Here is a 7,706-nt window from a genome sequence, read left to right on the forward strand (position 1 = left end):
GCCAGCTCTGACTTGAGAAAGTTACTTGGCTCTCTCAGCCTTGGGGACACTGAGACAATCAAGGGGCCGGCCATACTCTGGACAATTACTCATTGGTGTCTTTCATATGTCAGTACGATCATTGACAACTTTCTCCAAGTTCTTCATTCATTTTATTTTATTTCATTTTTTTTATTGTTATTTTTTTATTTTTTATTTTATTGTTCTACTTTAAGTGAAAGTTTACTATTCAAGATAGTTTCTCATACAAAAATTTATGCATACATTGTCATGTGACCCTAGGTGCCCTTCCTATACTGTGACAGTGTACTCCTCCTTTCCACCGCTGATTTCCTGTGTCCGTTCAAATATATGGAACGCTTCAAGAATTTGTGTATCATCCTTGTGCAGGAGCCATGCTGATCTTCTCTGTATCTTTCCAATTTTAGTATATGTGTTGCCGAAGCGAGCACTGTTCATTCATTTTAAAAGCAGTTATTAACTGAGTGTGTTGTTGAACCCTAGAAGTGGGTTCTGGCCAGCACACTCAGACTTGTCAATAATCTGCACACCAGCCTTTGAGAAAGAGAAAGCAACTTTATCGCAATGTGCAGAGCAAGGAGCCGGGAGGAAGTTCCTCAGACCCGACTCCCTGAGCTACGAGGAAGCAAGACTTATATGTGATTTGGGCAGCAAGATGGCAGCTGTGCAGGTATACTGGGGAGGGAAAACTCTAGAAGGCAGCCAGGAAACAGGAGTGACGTAGCTCTTGTCGGGCCTCTCCTTTGGAATGGGGTCTGGGTGATGATTTTCCTTCTGATTCGTTCTACATGTTGCTGCGTCCTCTGTTGAGGGCAATTAATGGTCAGAGCTGGCCATTCTGCATATGGGGGGTGGGCCAAGTCTGGCTTGGGATGGTTTAAGGACTAATGGAAATTTACTGGCATTTGCAGGTTACAAGTGCTTCTCCTGGGTTAGATGCTGTGGTAAACATCTCATGTATGTTCTTGTTTAATGCATACAGTGACACTATGAGAACTGCGGCAGTGTTATCATCATAGTCCCATTTTACAGATGAGAAAACTGAGTCCAGGGAGGTAACATCTCCCACTAATAGAAAGTGGAGGAGCCAAGATTCAAGCTCAGGCAACCTTGCTCTTCACATAAGGCCACATCACCCCTGGCTGAGGGCCATGCCTGGTGTTAGGAGCTAGGAATGCATGAAGGAAGGGGACCCTTTGCAGACAGGGGAAGACAGAACTGCAGAGGACTGCTCAGCAGGGAGCAAGGGCACCGGAAAGAAGCTCCGAGGAGGGAACGTCTTCTCTGCCTGGAGTCTAGGGCAAGGGGGTGGCACAGAAGCTGCTCCAAGGAGCCAAGTCTCAAGTTGAAGGCTGAGAAGATGCCGGCCAGTGGCTCTGTGTAGAAGAGCAAGGCTGGCTCTGCAGGCAGAGGGATCAGCCTGGGCAAAGGCAGGTGGTGGGAAGGGGGCAGTGGACTCAGGGAACTATGGACTCTATCCTCTCCTTAAGCAGCACTCATGGTGCAACGGTTAAGCACTGGGCTGATAACCAAAAGGTTGGCAGTTTGAACCCACCCAGCAGCTCTGCGGGAGAAAGACCTGGTGATCTGCTCCCATAAAAATTACAGCCTAGGAAGCCCTATGAGGAGTTCTATGTTGTCCCATAGTCACTATGAGTCAGAATTGAGTTGACAGCACACTACAGCAACACATTCACTGAGGAACCCCTGGGTGGTGCAAATTGGTACGTACTTGGCTGCTAACCAAAAGGTTGGAGGTTCAAGTCTATCTAGAGAAGCCTCAGAAAAAAAGCCTGGAGATCTTCTCTGATAAAGATCAGAGCCTAGGAAACCCTACTCTGTCTTCCAGGGTCACTATGAGTAGGAATCAACTCAATGGCACCCAACAACAACCCTCTCCTTGGCCAGCCAGGCAACGCCCTGCATTGGCAAGGTGGCGGGGGGTATGGCATCAGTATGTCAACTCCTTGCTGGGAGTGCCAGCGAGGGTCTCATACCCCTGTGTGGGACCTGAGGCCTCCAGGCCCAGCTGGCCTCATGCCTGTTAGCCGTCCCTGATGCTTTGCTCAACACTGTGTGATGAAGTATCATTATCTGCTGCACTTATTTTTGTCTCCTCTCTCTATTTTGGGAAGCAGATTGTTAGATCAGCAATTAGAGATGTCACTTGTACTTTTGGGGGGGTAATTTGCAAAGTCTATAATTGAGAAAAGTAATCAAATTCGTTGACAACTTCAATGGTACTAAAATGGTAATTAATTGTAATTTTTGGATGGAATGTATAATATTTATCTATTTTTGAACTTTTACTGATCAGCAACAAGCTCTGGTATCTTCCTTTTTTATCTGATCCCTCTAGTTAGCATATTCTTTTATTCCATCAAAAGTTTCCATGGGAAGGAAGACGTCTTAAGAATCAGGGTCAACCAAAACTCGCATGTATAGTAAGGGGGACAGTGAAGTCAGGCTGGCTCAGGCCTCCTAGGTCTGGGGCTGTGCCAGAAGCAGGTGGGGGGTGGAGGAGAGAGAAGGCCCCAGGGTTAGGGTGGGAGGACCTGAGATGCTGCCAGGCATTGCCCCGGTGGGAAGCTGAGCAAGGTATGGATAGGGGGACCAACACCTGGGTCAGTCCTGGTTTTAACTTCCAAAGTTCTGCATCAAAGGAGACTGTTTGGTCCCAGGCCAACTGAGACAACTGGTCACCGGAATGGTCCACCACCTTTCTGAGCCAAGACATGACATGGGAAGACTGAGGCTGCCCTGCCGTAGCACCTACAAGCATCTTATTCAAGGACAGTAACTACACAGATGACAAAGCTGCGTCTGAGATGGCATGTGGTCAGGCCCATTCAGGAGCTCTGCATCTCTTGGGATGGCTGTGGGATCAACTGGAACCCTGGTGATAGAAGGGACTATCCTCAAAGCTGCCAGGCTGATTGAGGAACATCCCAGTGGGGTGGGCCCACGTCCCTGGCCAGCCTGGGAGGGTGGGAGTCTGGACAGCTCTGTGGCAGCTTTAGGCGCGGCCTGCTGGTTGCCTCATTAGCTTCCTTCATCACAGAGAGAGGAAGTGCTGGGCCAGCCATTGGCAGTCCTCACTGGGTTTCTCCTCTAGGGTCCCTGCTTGCTGGCACCAACCTGGGCCCAGCACTGACTGGGGCCACAGGGGCTGCATCCCTGACCCTCCCTCTGGGTCACTGGCTCTGGGAGTGGCGGGGGGACTGGGAGGTTCCTGGTAGAGTCCCCTGGGCTGGGGGCACAGGAAGAGCAGAGCCCCTGCCTCTCAGCGTGCACCCGGCTCCTATGCGCAGAGCCCCCAGGCCTCAACTCGCGGCTCTCGGTGCCCACTTACAGGACACCCAGAGCCGCCTGCCCTGCCCAGGTCTCTGCTTTCCAAGTCCCCCCACCCGAATGGAGCAACACGGTCCTCACGGGGCTCTGGGCTGCCAGGTGGTTTTGAAAAAGTAATGAGCCGACGATAAAACTCGGCTGCCCAAAAACCTAAGTATCGACATACGGATGCACACACATGCTCCTTCGTGGTATGTCAGCTCATGGACTCCGTCTCATCTATATCTTCTGTTTAGGATTGTACATTCAGAATCCTTGTTCAACCCAATTGTTAACGATTCCTTCAAATCTCTGCTTTTGCTTCCAAAGAAGTCGGCAGCATATCTTATTTTTAAAACCACAAACTTGCTTTTTCCCCACTCAGCTCTCACTCTGCCACCTTCATCGGCATCCAACTACCCCCAGCCGTCGGCCTTCCTTCTGTAGAGGCATTTGACACAGGAATTGACACAGAATGGGGACAGGTTTCAGGAAATTTGGGAGAACAGATTTTCGGCTGGAAAAAAATCTGTGCAGTCCCCCAGAAATAGCGAGGCCTGGGGTAAGAGAACAGTGTCCCCAGTGAGCCGATGGGGCGACACCGGGAACGTTCGGGCCCTTCTCTTTGGGTGACCCAATCCAATGTCCAAAGGCAGGAAGACAGGACGGCGTGTCTCGCAAGCCTGGCCTCTCCTACAGCCTGCTGAGCGGTTTGCTGGCCCGAGGCTGCCCGCCTATCCCCCCACCCACCTTCAGGGCTGCCCCTTTTATGATGTAAGTTGAGGCACTGTCAATATTTATTACACCATGGAGCCTGGCAGGAAATTAGGGTCCCATCCTCTAGTTAACGAGCACCCCTGCTAAGCCATGGAGTCCCCACATGCCCCTGGCAGAAGGTGGGGGTGCCCTGGGCTCCCGACACCCCCGCATCCACCAGCTACAGCTCTAATCACTGCTGACAGGCTCCCTGCTCCGCCGTGCCACAAACACTCTCTAAATCCAATTGATCAGATGTAGAACAGTGCCTCTCCCACCTCCTGTGCGCAGCCAGGTCAAAAGTAGGTGACGTTCGTTGCATTACTTGGCACAAACATGATTTTAATAATTACTGCGGGCCAGAACCCCTGCCTGCTGGTGAATAATGAGCACTGTATCCTATTATAGTTCAGTATTAAATATCTTCCAGTTCAGTTCCTTCTGCAGGCTGGCAGGGAGGCGGCCAGAGCACAGAGCACCCCTCCACCACGCGCCGGGCCCAAGACGGAACAGCCCTGCAACTGCACAGGGGCGCCAGAAACATCAGTCTGCAGCCCTCTGAAGCTGCATCAGAATTCCATCCTGTATTCTCTAATCAAGGGGATCTGCTTGAATTTGTTATAATTTTAGGTCGTTTTCTTGTTCACTGGAGATTACAATTATTCTCTACCTGCGGATACATATTATTTTTATGACAACATGTTCACGCTGGAAACAGTGTGTTTAGAGTTCTGATCTGCACCATCGAGATCCAGAAGCCTTAGAAAGTGTGCTCCTTGGTGAACCAAGACCAGCATAAAGTTTTGACGCAGGGTGGTGCTAGGGGCCCCGGCCCACCAGCCCCTCTCCTGCAGCCCCTTCATCTCACAGATGAAGATAGAGGAGCCCCAAGAGGTTAATTGACTAGCCCAAGGTTACCTGAATAACTTAAGACACTTTGTTAAGGCACATTAACTCTGCATTTCAAACATCTGACTGACTCCCTGAGAGTATTTGACTGGTCAGTAGGATTCGCTAACCTGCATCTTAAGGAGATGGGGAAGTTAACCTGCAGTTTACACGCCTCCGAAGGGGGCTTGCTGGTGGAAAATTCCAGAATTGTCTCCACTGTGAGGTTTTGGAATGCACAGAGTTTTCTCCTGAGAAATTATAATGAAGGCCTGTTAATTCAGTAATTCACCAAGTGAAGGATAACCCACACGCCCATACATGCACAGAAGTAAAAACTACCCAGGCGTGTGCACGTGTAAACTTGACATCAATGCCACCATCACAGAACATTACAACATAAAATTCTGTCTTAGTCATCTAGTGCTTCTATAACAGAAATACCGCAAGTGGATGGTTTTAACAAAGAGAAATTCATTTCTTCACAGTAAAGTAGGCTAAAAGTCCAAACTCAGGGGGTCAGCTCCAGGGGAAGGCTTTCTCTCTCTCGGCCTTCTCGTCTGTGTTCCCCCAGACTAGGAGCTTCTCTGCGCAGGGACCCTGGTCCAAAGGACGCACTCTGCTCCGGGCACCGATTTCTTGATGGTAGGAGGTCCCCCTGTCTCTCTGCTCACTTCTTTTATATCTCAAGACATTGCCTCAGGGTACAATCCAACCTTGTAGACTGAGTCCTGCCTTACTAACACAACTGCTGCCCATCCTCCCTCATTAACATCATAGAGGCAGGATTTACAACATATAGGAAAACCACACAATATGAGGAATCATGGCCTGGCTAAATAGATACACTCCTTTTTGGGGGGACATAATTCAATCCATGACAGGTAGATAACGTTACTCTTTCAATAGAGCATCCTACTTGATACCTCGCCTAAAACCGTACGGGTAGAGAGTTAGTGGTTATGATCGCTACTTTGGAAGGGGAGAGAGATAGTAAAGACCGAACCAAACCAAACCCATTCCCGTCGAGTCGATTCCAACTCGTGATGGCCCCCTGTGTACAGAGTAGAATCGCTCCATAGGGTTTTCAAGGCTGTGACCTTCTGGAAGCAGATCACCAGGCCTTTCTCCTGAGGCACCTCTGGGTTGGTTCAAACCACCAAACTTTGGGTTAGTAGTTGAGCATTTAATTGTTCGCACCACCCAGAGACTCTCGGTGTTAAAGAACTTGCTCAAAAACACATGGCTGGGAGTGTCGTATCAGGGAGCACACCCCACATCTTGTTTCAGCTCCGTTGCTTCCCCCGCCCCCAGGTTTTCTGGGGTTATACGTGTCTGAAATGTCTGCCTTCCTGGGCGCCTGAAGTCTCACCGTCCAGAAACTTCCTTTATCTTGCCATTCATTCAGATGTTATGGTATTCTGCATATAAGACACATACCTTGCAGGTTGAATTTATTTTTAGAAATTTTATCATGTTTATTCTTACAAGGAGCCCTGGTGGCACAGTGGTTAAGAGCTCGGCTGCTAACCAAAAGGATGGTGGTTCAAATCCACCAGCAGCTCCTTGGAAACTGTATGGGGCAGTTCTACTCTGTCCTATAGGGTCACTAGGAGTCAGAATTGACTCGATAGCAACTGGTTTGGTTTCTTGGGTTTTTATTACTCTTATAAGAAGCTCTGGTGGTGCAGTGATTTAAGTGCTCGGCTACTAAAGGAAAGGTTGTTGGTTCAAACCCACCAGCTGCTACAGAGGAGACAGATGTGGCAGTCTGCTTCCGTAGAGATTCACAACCTTGGAAACCCTATGGGGCAGTTCTAGTCTGTCCTACAGGGTCACTATGAGTCGGAGTCGACTGGACTGCAGTTTTTTTTTAATTCTTATTGTGAATGAGATTTTATTTACATTTTCACTTGAAATTCAATATTTCAGATTTTTTTGCCAATTTGCCTTGTGCTCAACTATGTTACCACATTCACATGTAATTTACTGGTGTTTTCAGTGCAGCCTTTTCGGTTTTCTGGGAAATGAACATACCACAGGCAAACGCGTTAGCCTGGTCTATGTTTTCGCATGTAGATGACATCCCGCCAGATTCTCAATGGGGTATTCTGGGGAACTGGACAAAGGAATTTTAAAGCACACACAGAAGATTAACTGGCCAAGAATAGATACAGATAGCTGTGGTCCAGTCAACGCCGGCTCATGGCGATCCTGTGTGCACCCCAGCAGGAAACAATGCTGATCCTGGGTCATCCTCACAATTATCAGCATGTTCAAGTCTGTCGTTGCAGCTTCTCTGCCAGTCCATATCACCAAGGGCCTCCCTTTCCCTCTCTGGCCCTCTAGGTAAACCAAATATATCTTCCTCTAGGGACTGATCCCTCCTGATAGCCTGTCCAAAGCAAGTGAGTCAGAGGACAATGTTCTGTTATGATCCATAAAGTTTTCATTGGCTAATTTTCAGGAGTAGATTGCCAGGACTTTCTTCCTAGTCTTCTTAGTCTGAAAGCTCCACTGAAACCTGTCCACCATGGGTAACCCTGCTGGCATTTAAAATACCAGTGACATAGCTTCCAGCATCACAGCAGCACACAAGCCACCACAGTAGCACAAGCTGACAAACAGATGGTGATGTCCAAGATACCTACTTGTAAATGAAGTGTAAATAGCTCCTGCAATCAAAACAGTATGTATGGTGTTCTCACAGA

The 7,706-nt window shown here is 48.7% G+C and overlaps 1 non-coding gene across 1 annotated transcript; it reads right to left on the bottom strand.

Moving 5' to 3' along the window:
* Window positions 1-345: 345 nt before the first annotated feature.
* LOC111821195 (U6 spliceosomal RNA) lies at window positions 346-452 on the bottom strand. Its single transcript, XR_002824648.1, has one exon. It is a non-coding gene; the product is annotated as a U6 spliceosomal RNA (small nuclear RNA).
* Window positions 453-7,706: the final 7,254 nt, after the last annotated feature.

This window comes from Trichechus manatus, unplaced genomic scaffold (assembly GCF_000243295.1).
Source record: "Trichechus manatus latirostris isolate Lorelei unplaced genomic scaffold, TriManLat1.0 scaffold00069, whole genome shotgun sequence".
Lineage (NCBI taxonomy): Eukaryota > Metazoa > Chordata > Mammalia > Sirenia > Trichechidae > Trichechus > Trichechus manatus.